The sequence below is a fragment of the Oreochromis aureus genome, linkage group 22 (assembly GCF_013358895.1).
Source record: "Oreochromis aureus strain Israel breed Guangdong linkage group 22, ZZ_aureus, whole genome shotgun sequence".
NCBI lineage: Eukaryota > Metazoa > Chordata > Actinopteri > Cichliformes > Cichlidae > Oreochromis > Oreochromis aureus.
Genome location: NC_052962.1, coordinates 41759788 through 41777535, shown reverse-complemented (window position 1 = coordinate 41777535; position 17748 = coordinate 41759788). Strand labels below are relative to the sequence as shown.

Here is a 17748-nt window from a genome sequence, read left to right as displayed (position 1 = left end):
ATGAAGCTCATGAAGACCAAATAGCATTTTAAGCATGCATTGCTGTTACCATCATCTTGTCCGGTTCACTTAGTAGGTTAAGAAGTGATACATAGACTAGTGAACTAGTATTATTTTGGGGAAGGATGATTGAATTATTGCAGGGGTGAACAGAATGCTGCAGGGGGGTCAGATGAGTGGGGACTAATAGATTATTGAGTTTCTTGTTTCTGATGTGTGGGGGAGGTCTTGTCATGACACACGTCTGGGTACATGGGGGAAAACAAAACTCATTATCTAATAGAATATTGTTGTTGTGTGAGGTGTGTGACTGGTGGATGAAAGTTTGGGAGATTTACTGATGCATTTTCTTTTGGTACCACTTTTAACCTGCCAATTAGTTTTGTTTGGATCTATCATTCTAAGAGCATGCTTAGACAACTTCTAAAAAGAGGCCTTCATATTTTTTGATTTTTAACAGTGCACTGAGATATTTTTTTGTTTAGCAATTTTCTCTTTTGAAGCAGGCCTGCAAGATCAGGATCGAAAGCGCTACACAACATGTTGAACAATCGCAAGTGAGTTTCTCCAAAAAATTAAAATGGGCTCGGGAGAAAGCCACTTATTTGGGACAATCAGAAAACAAGTCCCTGCCAAAAAGGATTCAGCGATGTAATCCAGTCTAAATTATTTTTCTTTTTTTTAAATGACGTCATTGCTGGCAGTAGAAACTTATTGCGTCACGAGAGGTTCTACTGTCAGCAAATAAAAAATGGGGACTGACTGGACTGACAAAAGCTTGACCGACTTGACACCAGTATGCAAGATTGCACCTCCACCTTGACCTGACAAAAGGGTGGATGTATGAATGTATGTTTCTTTTTACAGGAGCAGAAAGGTGACAGCAACAGGTTACATGGGCTTTTTGGGCCGTGCTGACTTAACCTTTTAATTGCCACTTTCTGTGTCTTTGAATTTACCAGCGGTGTGTTATTCATGACCTTGTATTGTTTACAGTGCAGAGGTCACTGTGAGAAAGTGTGCATACAGATGCGCTGCGCTAACATCTATTTTTCGACAGCAAAGGGTTAATCGTGGGATCTAATCACATGATTTACAGCAGGACACATCGCTGGCTAATGTTTTACCTTTTTCTTACAACAGGGCCTGGAGTGAAACTACTCCAGGGGAGAATCCCTGGGAATTTTTAAGAGACAATGCACAACTTAATTGTGCATGTCTAATTGTGCTAAGCTGACATAGGGCAAAAGAGGGTTTTCCGGGGAAGTTTTCATTTTTAAATTGCAGAGACCGTGACATGAGAGATATGGAAGAAGAGACTGAAGTGCAGATCCAGACCACGACCGGGAGAGAAGGCTTCAAGAGGACCAGTGAGAAGCAGGGACCATCTGCAGGACAGCAGACAAACGACAGTGGACTGCACCACTGGGCTTCGAAAGGATTGTCATGAGGAGATTTTGAACAGCAAAATCTTAAAATGAAAGAGTTTCGCCGTTGACGTTGAGGAAGACAACTAAGGTGTACGACGTGCTCTGCCTTAAATCTACAGCTGCGTTGGAACAGAAATCGAGGGATGGAGAGAGCGTGCCAAGCTCCAAAAGTGACAGCACAGAGGGAGACCAGCGTTGGAATTACAACTCTGTAAATGGCACAGAGACCAGGAGCCATGATCGGGAACTGAGAATGACCATCTAATGCTGTTTCACTTTGCCATGCAAAGTATTTTGACACTCTGGAGAAGACCTTTCCTCTGTATCATTGTTGTTGCCATTTGCATGTGAGAGCTTAGATTGTGGGGAAGATTAAAGATGAACAAAGGGTGGTGAGAGAACAGTGAAGTGAGGATACACAGTGTGAAACTCCTTTAAGTGTAAAATAATGTTGATGTGATGTACAGAATGTCGGGAAAGAAATTCTGGTATTATTGTGATTCTTGATTTAAGAATCAAAGGGTGGGATTGTAATGGAATTTCTTTCACTTATGTATTAATCACGTTATTGTAATGCCTTGATGATTTTAACATGTCTGACACTCATACTTAAGACAAATGATGGGGGTCTATTTAGGAAGTTGGGGGAAGCAGACAACTCCACAGGAGGGAGAGTCTTTTGTCTCTTCGAGGACTCTGGGGGTAGCAAGGGGTGTAAACCTTAAGGTGTGAAACAACTGTGTACTGCCTTTTGTTCCTGGAGAAGGTATTTAACTGAGAGCCACACTAGGCTCAGTGAGACTCTGCTGACCCTGCCCCGTGGTCATGCAAGCTTGGTTTTCTGTTCTTTGTGTGTTTTGATTAAAGAATGTTAGCTACCGCTCATCTGCAGGCTTTATTTAAGTGGAAAACTTCCACAACAGTCCATTTGGTAAAGTAAATCCGTTGGGCATCTTTCTTCACCTTCAGACAATAATTCTGATGGCAAAAGAGCCAAACGGGACAGGTTAAAAAAAAAAAAAAAAAAAAGATTACAATTGTTAAAATCACCAAGAATAAAATTAAGAGCATCCAGAGAGAGAGTCTGCAGATTGTGTACCACTTTAAAAATGGCATCGGCAGCAACTTTAACGTCAGCTTTAGGATGAATGTAAACAAATTCAAATTCAAATCACCTTTATTGTCACGTCACATGTGCAGGTACACTGGTACAGTACATGCGAGTGAAATTCTTGTGTGCAAGCTTCACAAGCAACAGAGTTGTGCAAAATACAATAACGTGCAACAAGCAAAATATAAAAATGGCTAATCTAAAAAGTAATAAATATATGTACCATATATAAAGGTATATACATTACTGAATGTGTGTACTAAATATGTTTTTCTACGTGTGTGTGTGTGTGTGTGAGTGTGTATATACATGTTTTACAAATGAAATAGAGTAAACAATAAAATAAGATATATAAAATATAAAATATACAGAGGTACAACAGTGACAAAAATTTGAGGGAATTCCCTCGGTAAGTAAAATGGCCTGACAGATACTGAAAGGAGCTCGATGTCAGGAAGACACAACCGCTCCCGCACAGTAAAGTTATTACACCAGCCCTGGTTGATATACAAACATACCCCTCCTCCGTGAGGTTTGCGTGTTACTCCACAGCTCCGATCCAATCTGACAGGGGTCCCAAAGCTGCTGATTCGCAGTGAAGTGTCACTGTCCATATCGGTCAGCCACGTCTCGGTAAGCGCCATCAGGCAAGCCTCCCTGTATTCCCGTAGATGAAGCACATTCCCTTATAATTCATCTGTTCAGGGCCGTGCAGAGACGTTTATAGGGGTGGGTGCTCAAAGTTAAAAAGGGGCACATTGAATTAGGGTGAATAACAACAACACACATTCATCAAGAATCTAATATGGGAGCGCATCATACTATATCACTGTTGTGAGGCAAAGCAAACGTAGCCTATGTTTTACCTGATGGGTACAATATTGCTGTTGAGGGGTTGCTGCTGCTCCTGCTGCTGATAGTGCTGGAGGGCAGGGCTGTGTTGATCTGAGACTGTAGACATTAAAAAGTCCATAGGAGAGATGGTAGCTGATTAAACAAGTGTCATGAGATAATAACAAAATGCAAAGATTGGTGACAGCGCTTGGAACCATAAGGCAACAAAAAACTGAGAAATAAACTAGACCCTGCCTGTGAATCACTCTTTGCCTCTCTCCCTCCTTCCATCCCCTCATCTCATCTATCACTCTCCACTTGCTGTCCATCTGAGAACAAGGCACAACTTGCTATTGCAATAAACTATTATTTAATTTTCCACACTTAATGATGACAGAAAAATGTTATAGAAGCAAAACATTTCAGTTGTGCTTATTATTATTTTTATACTGGAATACCTCTCCAACAACTGGTACATGTGTTAATGTTACCTGTGCTCTTTGTAATCCAGCTGCTGAGGGATCCACTGCCTTTAGTAGCCTCACACAGCTCCTACTGTTTCCTCCTCATGTCCTTACCAGCCATGTCTGGACAATGTTATATTATGAGTAATAATTCAAAAATCCATATACATAAAACACACACATGCATGCACACACAGTGACATTTTAGACCTTCTTCAGAATACTGTATATGCTGTGGGCACAAGTTTCCATCATGGTGCTGATCCATCCCTTATTATTTATTACTAGAGCTACAATAATAAAGCAATGAGGGAACAATAATAATAAATTTATAATAATGTATTTATGATGATTCCATTTGTTTCACTATCCACTCTGTGCAGGCAGAAAGCTTATTACATTTTTAAACTGTAGAGATACAATAATTTTGCTGCTGTAAAATCAGCATTTTGTCTTATTTAAAATATAAATCTAATATAATCTGTTTCTTAATGTATGTTCTTTAAAATACAGCGTGTTTTTTTTTTAAATATTATAATTATAATAATCCATTATTATGTGGACATGCATATTCGATCGTTTTAAGTGAAATATAAGCCCTCCAGAAAGGCAGGAAAAGCCCTGTAACTTACTTTAAAACTAAATATGTTCCCTAAAACGGTGACAGAGCTACAGACCCATGACAGCCTTACCCAGTGAGCCAGCAGCTATGACCAGCACTACTTGTGCAGTTAATAAAAGGACAGGTAATGTTTGTCGCGCTGTTGCACACACAGCACGCTCGTTTGTTTCAGTTCGTCAGTGTCCACAAGACAGCTTACCAACGTGTACATAATAAGCTAATACTCCTGTGTGCTTTAGACTACAGTGTGCGCTGTACACCTACTTACTGGTTTTGTCGCATCAGTCTGTGTCTCTGAGGTCATTTGTGTTTCTCCTACAGCTCCGGACCGCAAAAAATGCGCGTGCTCTTTGTGAGCTCGCTCCGGCTCGTAACCAGCGTTCTGCCGTCAAGGGCGATCATTGGTTAATGGTGATCATGTGACTGATGCAAGCCAGATCCTTTTATTTAGCAAAACTGTGATTAATAGTTAAATATTATTGTTGAGGGGCACAGACAGGACTCCACACGCACACACACATTAAAAAAAAAAAATTAAAATTAAAAAAAAAATTGCCTCAACAAAAGGGCACTTTGGGCACCCATCAGGAAAGGGGCGGGTGCTCAAGCCCCTTCCGCCCCCCCCTCTGCACGTGCCTGCATCTGTTTTGTTCCTAAGAAATTGGACACTGGCCAGAATCATAGAAGGCAGAGGGACAGAATTCTTCCTCCGAAGTTTGCTTACACTCTGACGCACAGCGCCTTTCTTTCCGCGTTTTCTCAAGTCGCGGGGCTTTCCAAAATTAGTATTTGACCGGGCAAATAAATCCTCACCAAGAATTACATCTGCCCGAGCATTAGAAGAATCGTACATAGGCAAACAGGACCACCGTAAGTAGTTCAGTGAGATCGAATGACTCCAGGTAAATATCGCCAACAACAATAAAAATAAGGTGTAAAAGATCTCCATCTCGGCAAAAACCTCATAAGAAACGAATCAGGGAAACAATTTGTTCAAAAAGTTAAGACTACGGTTAAGAACAGAGTTAAAACAAAGTTAAAAATAAAAAGAAAACGCCAGTAAACACCTGCTGCAGCTCGCCACAGGAGCAGCGCCCAAGAGTCTTTTGTTTTTTTTCCAATCAATCAATCAAACAATCAAACAAACAAACAGTAATTAAGTCTGTTTGTTTCCACCCATTGTTTAAAGATGGCTGAAACTTTCACAAAGTGAAACTCATCAGGTTTTGTCACGGTTCTGGGTCCGTCGGACCCAGTATTTTGAGTTTATTATATTTTGGTTTAATTTTGCATTATGGATTGTTTTCTTATTCTCTTGTAGTGCTTGTGTTGGTGGTGGCGATGATGGTGATGATTATTATTATTGGAGTTTCATGTTTCTGTTTTCGTGTTTTAGGAATTGTGGTTTCACTTATAGTTCAGTTCCATGTGTCATTTTCTGTCTGTCACTCTGAGTTCGTGTCTTTGAGTAGTGTTTCATGTTCCTGTTTTATTGTGAAGGTCTTTGTCTTATGTTAGTGTGTGCAGCTTGGTTCCCCCGTCTCGTTAGCCCTGATCCTCCCCAGCTGTGTCTCCCTCCTGTTGCGGATTCCCTCATTACCACCCTGTGTATATAAGCCCTGTGTTTTCCCATGCCCGGTGTCGCGTCGTTAACGTCTGTTCACCCTCAGATTATGCCTGTGTGTTTTTGGTTTCTGCATTCATGTCATGTTTAGTTTTCACGTCAGCAATAAAGCTGTGGTTTTGATTCACAATTCTATGTTCGAGTCCTGCGCTTGGATCCTCCTCTCCGCCTGCCCGCACACAGAGCCCTGACAGGTTTAACCCATAGTCTAAGAATGACACCCTCAGATTCAGGTCATATGACACAAATCCAGCTGCACTATTGGCTTAGTGCCCAGTGTGACACACACACACACACAGTGGGTCAGTGAGCTGTGATAAAGAGCTGAGCAGATGTAGGCCAGGACAAACACACACAGATGCATCTGTGTGTGTGTGATCATGTATGCATGCGTGAGCATTTCCTGATGACTAATCTGCTGCCATCATGTGTGCACTGAAATCCAGATTTACCTTAAAGGGACAGGCTGTTTCTCTTCTGTACGTGAACATTCACGTTTAAACTCTGAGGGCAGCAGGCAGAGAAGCATTTTATGATATCATTAAAGATTAAAATAGACTTAGTCTGGGTGAAAATTGTTTTTGTTGATGCAGTGATCCTTCTTTATGCCAAAATTATTTTAAAAGTCCTTTAAAGGCATATATCTTTTAATTTGGGCTGTACAGGCTGCAACGTACTGCAAACCTTCCTGTGATATCAGTTTGCACCACAAGATAAGAACATGTTCTTAGTTAAAGTGGACATGAAACTCCACATGTATAAAGGCTCATGTACAGCCTGCTCTCAGACACTCACTCTGTAACTCTGTGTGTGAAGCTGGATTTAAGAAATCAGTCTTTACAGGTAAAGTTTTTAGAGAATCCTTACTCCAGTCTTGTTCCAGTACAGCGCATGATGTCACCAGGTCGCTTGGTTGTGGTCAGCACTCACATTAGCTTATGTGAGCTAACTAGTGACAGGATCGATACCTCAGAGGAAAATAAGGACAGTGAAGCTGACCATCAGTGTGAGGGGATCACTGTAGCGCTGCAGCAGTCAGTTCATGTTAAACCAGGATCTGCTGTCCACTTTACTGTCTGTGTCTGTGATGGAAGTGGCTGTTTGGATAAATTCCAGCTGTTAGCTGTGATGAAAAGCACCACTGTATGGAGGAGAGCCTGTTTGAGTCCCAGACGACACAAGCTGGAGTCAGAAACTTGATTTTTTCCTAACCAGGCCAGGTATTTGCTCTTCTGCTCTGATTGGTGGACAAAGGTTAGCTGACCAGGTAAAACAGTTGCCTTACTTTCTTATTTATCTCACTTTTCAATTATTTTAAAAAATGACGGTTATTAAAGTATTTAGTGCAAACTGCAGGCTAACAGCGTTCATTTTGTTTCACCTGTGATGTGAAGGTACCTGCAGAGGTTACTGAAACAGGGGAGCAGCCCGTCAAACTCACCTTGATGTGTGGGAACATTTAATCTCTGGTGGCTGTCAGAGGGACTGCCGTTTTTAGCGCTTAATAGAATAGAATAGAATTCAATTCAATTCAATTCAATTTTATTTATATAGCGCCAAATCACAACAACAGTCGCCTCAAGGCGCTTTATAGGTACAGAGAAAACCTCAACAATCATAAGACCCCCTATGAACAAGCACTTTGGCGACAGTGGGAAGGAAAAAACTCCCTTTTAACAGGAAGAAACCTCCGGCAGAACCAGGCTCAGGGAGGGGCGGGGCCATCTGCTGCGACCGGTTGGGGTGAAAGAAGGAAAACAGGATAAAGACATGCTGTGGAAGAGAGACAGAGATTAATAACAGATATGATTCGATGCAGAGAGGTCTATTAACACATAGTGAGTGAGAAAGGTGACTGGAAAGGAAAAACTCAATGCATCATGGGAATCCCGGCAGCCTCGCTCTATTGCAGCATAACTAAGGGAGGATTCAGGGTCACCTGGTCCAGCCCTAACTATATGCTTTAGCAAAAGGAAAGTTTGAAGCCTAATCTTGAAAGTAGAGATAGTGTCTGTCTCCTGAATCCAAACTGGAAGCTGGTTCCACAGAAGAGGGGCCTGAAAACTGAAGGCTCTGCCTCCCATTCTACTTTTAAATACTCTAGGAACAACAAGTAGGCCTGCAGTGCGAGAGCGAAGTGCTCTAATAGGGTGATATGGTACTACAAGGTCATTAAGATAAGATGGGGCCTGATTATTTAAGACCTTGTATGTGAGGAGCAGGATTTTGAATTCTGGATTTAACAGGAAGCCAGAGAAGGGAAGCCAATACAGGAGAAATATGCTCTCTCTTTCTAGTCCCTGTCAGGACTCTTGCTGCAGCATTTTGGATCAGCTGAAGGCTTTTCAGCGAGTTTTTAGGACATCCTGATAATAAAGAATTACAGTAGTCCAGCCTGGAAGTAATAAATGCATGAACTAGTTTTTCAGCGTCACCCTGAGACAGGATATTTCTAACTTTAGAGATGTTGCACAAATGGAAGAAAGCAGTCTTACATATTTGTTTAATATGTGCATTGAAGGACATGTCCTGGTCAAAAATGACTCCAAGGTTCCTCACAGTGTTACTGGAGGCCAAGGTAATGCCATCCAGAGTAAGAATCTGCTTAGATACCATATTTCTAAGATTTTCAGGGACGAGTACAATAACCTCAGTTTTATCTGAATTAAGAAGCAGAAAGTTAGCGGCCATCCAGCTCTTTATGTCTTTAAGACATTCCTGCAGTTTAACTAATTGGTCTGTGTTATCTGGCTTCATGGATAGATAGAGCTGCGTGTCATCTGCATAGCAGTGAAAATGTATGCTATGTCTTCTAATGATACTGTCTAAGGGAAGCATGTATAATGTAAACAGAATTGGTCCTAGCACTGAACCCTGTGGAACTCCATAATTAACCTCAGTGTGTGAAGAGGACTCTCCATTTACATGTACAAATTGGAGTCTATTAGATAGATATGATACAAACCACTGCAGAACAGTACCTGTAATACCTACAGCGTGCTCTAATCGCTCTAATCATCATCATCATCATCGTTTATTAGTGTGAATGCTTGTAAAAGCATTCACAGTATTGTTCTTCTAATCTTTATTATTAGTGTGAATGCTTGTAAAAGCATTCACAGTATTGTTGTTGTAATCTTTATTATTCTATTTTATTATTATAGATTCCGTACGTTTTTTGTACTCTATCTCCTTCAAAACCGTTCAACTTAGAAAAACCATTCAAACACCGTTAGATTCCTCTTCTTTTGGACATGACTGCTTCTACTTTTCTCATTTATAACATTTATATTTTTAAAATTATTCAACTTTTTTTCAACAAAAATTTCCCATGTATTTCAATGGGAGACCCTTCAGATCCTCATTCAACTTACTCATTTTCAAACTGTATCTACTTCAACATACGTTGACATAGAGCTACCATTCAAACTTTAAAACGAAGACAAGACATTCAACTATTCAACTTGTATTTATCTTTTCAATATCTGTTATACTTTTTCTTCAGTTCCAGTTTAAGTTTCATGATGTTTTTTCAGCCGTTTCAGAGTTTATAATGGGTGTGTATGGGACGGAATGTTGGGGCTAGAGTGAGAGGAGCGAAAAAATTAATCTTAAAATCTTTTTTAAAACTGCTGCTGTGTCCGCAGCGTATGCTCTACAGGTATGATTTTACCCTCAAAACGTAGCCATCGCTGTCCTCTTTCATCCAATGTGTTTACTATTGTACTAGGTGTTATGGTTCTTTCATAAATGTCACCAAAGCACAGCCTCCTCCCTCCAACTCCTCCATAGACTCTAATGTTAAAATGGCTCAGAAGGTTCGTTTGAAAATCAGAAGAGCATGGTGTTTTTACACTGTCACCACGTCCATATAATAAACTCCACAGGCATGAAAACTGAGAATTAGGTAGACTGGACATTGCTGCCGCTCACGGTGAAAGAATTTCGTCAATAGGACCTGTACTTTTCATTTGGGAGCGATTTGTTTCGGCCTGACTTTTCTGTTCATTTTAAGCAGCAAAAGTGAGGTGCATGTCTGTGTGCGTGTGTACTGAGCCATTGGGTGCAGTTACTATAGCAACCAGGCTCACACCTGCCTGCCTAACGAGCTCTGTCTCTCACTGTGCCAAGATTCATCTTAAACACTTCTCTTTCAACTGCTGCTGTGTCCACAGTGTTTGCTCTACAGCCATCATTTTACCCTCAAAAAGAAGCCATCGTTCTTCTCTTTCCAACAGCATGTCTTTCAAAGCTCAGAGATGTAAACCTTTAAAAGTGTGTGGATCCAAGTGTAGGGATTACACTTTACTCATTCAGTGATTCAAAGAATATGAACTTTTAATATTCATTCAGGTGTTTTCTGACTCTAAATTTTCTGTTCTCATTTCTTAGGTTTTCCAAATTTTAATTTAAAAACTTTTCAGCTATTTTCCAACTTCTTCTGTGTGAACATCAGCTTTCAAAAGTTCTGCACTTTTGTTTTCAGTTTAATAAATCTGCATTTTCCAGCTCATTCAACATTTTTATTTTTAACTCAAAATTCAGCAATTAATTCATTTCAGTGCATACATTCAGATTCAAGCATTCACACTGCAGTTTCTTCAGAAAATGCACTTTCTAGTTAGTGTGAATGCTTGTAAAAGCATTCACAGTATTGTTGTTGTAATCTTTATTAGTGTGAATGCTTGTAAAAGCATTCACAGTATTGTTCTTCTAATCTTTATTAGTGTGAATGCTTGTAAAAGCATTCACAGTATTGTTGTTGTAATCTTTATTATTATTATATATTCCGTACGTTCTTTGTACTCTATCTCCTTCAAAACCGTTCAACTTAGAAAAACCATTCAAACACCGTTAGATTCCTCTTCTTTTGGACATGACTGCTTGTATTTTTCTCATTTATAACATTTATATTTTTAAAATTATTCAACTTTTTTCAACAAAAATTTCCCATGTATTTCAATGGGGAGACCCTTCAAATTCTCCTTCAACTTACTCCTCTTTAAACTGTATCTACTTCCACATACGTTGACGTAGATCCACCATTCAAACTTTAAAATGAAGACAAGACATTCAACTATTCAACTTGTATTTATCTTTTCAATATCTATTATACTTTTTCTTCAGTTCCAGTTTAAGTTTCATGATGATTTTTCAGCCGTTTCAGAGTTTATAATGGGTGTGTATGGGATGGAATGTTGGGGCTAGAGTGAGACAGCTGAACTGCTAGAGTGAGAGGAGCAAAAAAATTAATCTTAAAATATTTTTTAAAACTGCTGCTGTGTCCGCAGCGTTTGCTCTACAGGTATGATTTTACCCTCAAAACGTAGCCATCGCTGTCCTCTTTCATCCAATGTGTTTACTATTGTGCTAGGTGTTATGGTTCTTTCATAAATGTCACCAAAGCACAGCCTCCTCCCTCCAACTCCTCCATAGACTCCAATGTTAAAATGGCTCAGAAAGTTCCTTTGAAAATCAGAAGAGCAGGCTGTCTTTACACTGTCACCACGTCCATATAATAAACTCCACAGGCATGAAAACTGAGAATTAGGTAGACTAGACATTGCTGCCGCTCACGGTGAAAGAATTTTGTCAATACAACTTATACTTTTCATTTGGGAGCGATTTGTTTCGCCTGACTTTTCTGTTCATTTTAAGCAGCAAAAGTGAGGTGCATGTCTGCGTGTGTATGGGGCCATTGGGTGCAGTCACTATAGCAACCAGGCTCACACCTGCCTGCTTAACGAGCTCCCTCTCTCACTGTGCCAAGATTCATTTTAAACACTTCTCTTTCAACTGCTGCTGTGTCCACAGTGTTTGCCCTACAGCCATCATTTTACCCTCAAAACGTCGCCATCGATGTTCTCTTTCCAACAGCATGTCTTTCAAAGCTCAGAAATATAAACTTTTTAAACTGTGTGGATACAAGTGGAGGGATCACACATTTCAGTCATTCAGTGATTCAAAGAATATGAACTTTTAATATTCATTCAGATGTTTTCTGACTCTAAATTTTCTTTTCTCATTACTTAGGTTTTTCTAATTTACATTTAAAACATTTTCAGCTCTTTTCCAACTTCTTCTGTGTGGATTTCAGCTTTTAGCAGTTCAGCACTTTTGTTTTCAGGTGCAAATTTCTGTATTTTTCATCTCATTCAACATTTTTAACTTAAAATTCAGCAATTAATTTATTTCAGTGAATACATTCAGATTCAAGCATTCACACTGCAGTTTCTTCAGAAAATGCACTTTCTAGTTATTATTATTAGTGTGAATGCTTGTAAAAGCATTCACAGTATTGTTGTTGTAATCTTTATTCTATTTTATTATTATTATCTATTCCGTACGTTTTTTGTAGTCTATCTCCTTCAAAACCGTTCAACTTAGAAAAACCATTCAAACACCGTTAGATTCCTCTTCTTTTGGACATGACTGCTTCTATTTTTCTCATTTATAACATTTATATTTTTAATTTTATTCAACTTTTTTCAAGAAAAATTTCCCATGTATTTCAATGGAGAGACCCTTCAAATTCTCATTCAACTCACTCCTCTTTAAACTGTATCTACTTCCACATACGTTGACGTAGAGCCACCATTCAAACTTTAAAACGAAGAGAAGACATTCAACTATTCAACTTGTATTTATCTTTTCAATATCTTTTATACTTTTTCTTCAGTTCCAGTTTAAGTTTCATGATGTTTTTTCAACCGTTTCAGAGTTTATAATGGGTGTGTATGGGACAGAATGTTGCCGCTAGAGTGAGACAGCTCAACTGGTAGAGTGGAAGCAGGTCAAAAATTAATCTTAAAATCTTTTTTTAAAACTGCTGTTGTGTCCGCAGCGTTTGCTCTACAGGTATGATTTTAACCTCAAAATGTAGCCATCGCTGTCCTCTTTCATCCAATGTGTTTACTATTGTACTAGGTGTTATGGTTCTTTCATAAATGTCACCAATGCACAGCCTACTCCCTCCAACTCTTCCATAGACTCTAATGTTAAAATGGCTCAGAAGGTTCGTTTGAAAATCAGAAGAGCATGGTGTCTTTCCACTGTCACCACGTCCATATAATAAACTCCACAGGCATGAAAACTGAGAATGCAGTAGACTAGACATTGCTGGTGCTCACGGTGAAAGAATTTTGTCAATACGACCTGTACTTTTCATTTGGGAGCGATTTGTTTCGGGCTGACTTTTCTGTTCATTTTAAGCAGCAAAAGTGAGGTGCATGTCTGTGTGCATGTGTACTGAGCCATTGGGTGCAGTCACTATAGCAACCAGGCTCACACCTGCCTGCTTAACGATCTCAGTCTCTCACTCTGCCAAGGTTAAACCTAAAATGTCTGTTACATCTAAGCAGTTGTAGTAAGATTAACTTTTTCAATAGGTACAATAAGATAGGTTTTGACAGGGTTTTGCCACAGATTAACAGTGTGTCAGTAGTTAGTATAGGCCAACTGAATAGAGCATTCTCATTGCCCTGTTAAATTCAAGTTGATTGTGTGTTGGTGGACTTGTCTTCTCCACAGAGGTTTTTCAGATCTGGGCGGTTGGAGTCAGTTGATGACTTTAAAATAATCTTTTCTGACTGGATAGTTAAAGCTCTACCTGTCTGTAGTTGATTTTCCCACATTTTAAATAATCTAATCTCATTTAATGTCTCTGTTTTTAGTCTGTATAATTTATCTCCCCACTAATACACACAAAGTAGTCTTAAAATAAAACCCATAAAACAGTTCAAGATGACATACTTTTTATTTGCTAATTTAATGCCAGTTGCCCTCTTTCCTGAGTATAAGCGAATGAGTGACATAAAGAGAAAAAGTACCAATTTGTATGCTGATGAGTCTTGTGTGTTTTTTTCTCTGTCTCGCTATGACAGAGAAATGTATATGCTCAATATTGCTGTTTAAACTGATGCTCAAATTTCCAAGCACCACCTGAACGCCTCATCGGTCTTTAACTACTCACTGCACCAACTGTCGTCATTCCGCTTTGCTCTCTGCTGTGGTAAGTACAATACACTCAGTACAGCACTGTTTAATTTTTATGATGGTAAAAATACATGTTTGACATTTAAACTCACATATCAAGTCTTTTTAAAGTTCAACACAGTTCAAAGAATAAAGAAAGCAAAAAAAGAATAACTTTCGCTATCATTTATATAGGTTTATGACTTTTGCTGTTAGCAGCAGTGCTAACGCTAGCTTCAGTGCTAACGCTAGCTATAGTGCTAACACTAGCCTTAGCAGTTGTTAACTGACAAAAAGAATATTCCTGTGATATTCCTGTGATATTTATTGGGGGTCAGTAAGACAAAAGTAACAAATGAGCTTTATTATTGCCATTGTGGCTCAGTTTTAACACTAAGAGCGCTTTATGACTTTTGCTGTTAGTAGCAGTGCTAACGCTATCTTCAATGCTAACGCTAGCTTCAATGCTAACGCTAGCATCAATGCTAATGCTAGCATCAATGCTAACGCTACCTATAATGCTAACACTAGCCTTAGCAGTTGTTAACTGACAAAAAGAATATTCCTGTGATATTTATTGGCGGTCAGTGAGACAAAAGTAACAAATGATTTTTATTATTGCCATTGTGGCTCAGTTTTAACAGTAAGACTGCTAGTGCTAGCAGCAGTGCTAACAGTAACTGAAGTGCTAACGCTAACAGGAATGCTAGCGCTAGCAGCAATGCTAACGCTAGCAACAGTCTAACAGTAGCCTTACATAAGTACTTAAATCAATACTTCAGTTAATTAGTTTGAATTATAAAATGGCTGCTGTATCAGCTGGGGTGCTATATTACTCTATAATTACCCTGCTGACTATAAGTTCAGTGTATCATGTCATGTGGCCTTTGTATTTCTGTTAGTCTAATAACACTGTACAGACAACTAACATATTATTTCTCTTCTTACACTTTCAGGAACTTGACTGACATCTGTGCTTTGCCTGGTAGGTGTGCACATACTGTAAGAGAAGTAGACCAAAATAAAAAAAAAAAATAATCTGACTAATATAAGCTGTAAAGTGATGGGTTCAAACTTCGTGCTAGACCTTTTAAACACATTTTTATAATACATACACATAAGTTCAGCTTAACAATTGGGCTAAAATATTTTTTTCGTACATTTTTGTAGTCACATTACATGTGATTAGTTAACAATTCACTCAATCATATTTATATTTTAAAATATTATTGCTGAATTTAATTAAATATTTATTCTTTTAAAAAGTGCCCAATTATGCAACTTTTTGCACATGGCAGCCGACAGCAGTATAGCTTGAATATTTCTTTTGTCCTTTTTCAGTAGTCACAATTAGTTTATACAATTACCATGTGATATCATTTTAATGAATTATTATTATTTTTTCTTGTTTTTTGTTCACAGTGTGCAGAAGAAGAACAAGGACCAGATCTCCAGTCTTCTCTCTCACATCCCAACCCCCCAACCCCTCTATCCTCTGTACTGCTCCACCTGTTGTCTCTGCCTTCTTTCCATCTGTATTTCACCCTGTGGTTTGTGAGAAATTTTGCCAAACCAAGAATCTTATTATGGTTTGATTTCAAAGCCAAGTCTTCTAATTTTAGAGTTCGAGGAACTCTAATTCACGGTTTAATTGGGATTTCCCAGCCGTGTCTTTCCTGCTCTGTCTGTTCTCTCTGCTAAATTTTCTCTCTACCTGTTTTTCACTCCTGGCTTGCTGCTGAATAATGGCAAGCCAATAAAGCAATAAAGAGTGCATATTTTGCCTCAACCTATGAACAAACTGAACAAACAAAGAAAACTCTGCGGTTTGATTTCAAAGCCATCGTTCTCTAATTTTAGAGTTCAAGGAACTCTAATTCACGGTTTAATTGGGATTTCCCAGCCGTGTCTTTCCTGCTCTGTCTGTTCTCTCTGCTAAATTTTCTCTCTACCTGTTTTTCACTCTTGGCTTGCTGCTGAAAAATGCCAAGCCATTAAAGCAATAAAGAGTGCATATTGCCTCTACCTGAGAACAAACTGAACAAATAAAGAAAACTCTAATTCACGGTCTGATTGTGATTTCCCAGCCGTGTCTCTCCTGCTCTGTCTATTCTCTCTTCTAAATTTTCTCTCTACCTGTTTTTCATTCTGGGCTTGCTGCTAAGTTGTGCCAAGCCCATAAAGAGAGTGCATATTATTCTCTCGACTGACAAAAAAACTGTCAAACAAACAAAGACATCTGTTTCTGAGAAATAAAAACTGAAATATAAAGACAAAGACAACATCTCCTGGTGTGTGCCACTCTTATTTTTTGAATATATTTTCTAAAGACTAAGAGAAACACAGGTGTGTAAAAAAATGCCAAGGAAGCAGAAAAGTCACAAGCTGCAAAACAACGCTGGAAGAAGTTCCATGAGTTTCACAGTGTACCAACATGTGAACAAGCTGAGTGTGATTTTCCTAAGGGCTCTGCAGAAGACAGTGTGTCTGCAAAGACCAATGCTGATGGTGTCAAACAGACAGGTCAACATGTTCCTGCACATGTACAACAGGTATCCTATGCTGATGCTGTAAAGACTGGATTGCAGCATGAATTTAATGAACATCGGGTAAACCATAGAGACCAACCTGAGGTGTCAAGTTCCCCACAGGTGGGTTATGCTGATATTGTGAAAAGAGGCCATCACAGTGATGTGGCAGGGCCATCTCATGCAGAAAGAGTGAACCTTGAAAACCAGCCCTCTGTAACACATGTCTGTGCATCTCACAGCCAGGCTCATCCCAAATATGGAGACTCCAGAAACAGTCAGTGCACATGTAACTCACTCACATTTCTTGCTTTCCTTCATGAGAATGAAAACATAACTACAGCTGACCTTAATCTGGTCTTGGATAAAGGTGATGTGATGTACAAAGAGGCCAAGAAAAGATTCCCCAAGAGTATTCATTTGGCAACCGATGAGCTGCCAGACAAAGTTTATGCTCGCAGGTCTATGTATCATGTCGACATGACACAGCCTTCCCGGTATGGGACATTTGAAGAACCTCCAGAGGAGGCAGTAGATACCTTTCTCAGCTTAGAAGCAGGACTGAGCTGCCTGTTGTCAGATGTGCAGTATGCCTTATTGATTATGAGTGGATTGTGTATCGCAGTGTTCAGATCCACATCAGGCAAATATGGTTTCTTTGATCCACACTCCAGAACAGCCAATGGTCTTCCTCTACCACTACAGTCACGTAATCGTGGTACGGCTGTGATGCTGAAATTCACACTCCTCAGTGACATGATTAAGAGGCTCCAGGATTCTTATGAACGGATGGAGATATCACCTTCTTGTAACTATGAGCTGAAGCCTGTGCAGTTCTACAGTATGAGCACAGTCAACCTGAGTGATACCATCACAGACACACTCTGCAGACCAACAGCTGCCACTGTTGTGGCACCTACACACTCTGATACAACTGTTGATGAAGCAAACTCCTCTACTCCAAGGAGAAACACAACCACTGATCTGACTGAGAACATCTTTTGTCAAATGTCCATTTGCACGCCACTGGTGAAACAAAAAGAAGTCCACATGACTCAGTTCACACCATATGAACATCAGAATGAACCTCCTAATATACCCACTGAAGAACTATGCAGTGAATTAAATTTCCTTCCATCAAATGATGCTTTTTCATGTCAA

At 39.4% G+C, this 17748-nt stretch overlaps 1 long non-coding RNA gene across 1 annotated transcript; it reads left to right on the top strand.

The window, feature by feature from the left end:
• Positions 1–13935: 13935 nt before the first annotated feature.
• Positions 13936–15638, top strand: LOC120435494. Its single transcript, XR_005609768.1, has 3 exons — positions 13936–14096; positions 15016–15044; positions 15482–15638. It is a non-coding gene; the product is annotated as an uncharacterized LOC120435494 (long non-coding RNA).
• Positions 15639–17748: the final 2110 nt, after the last annotated feature.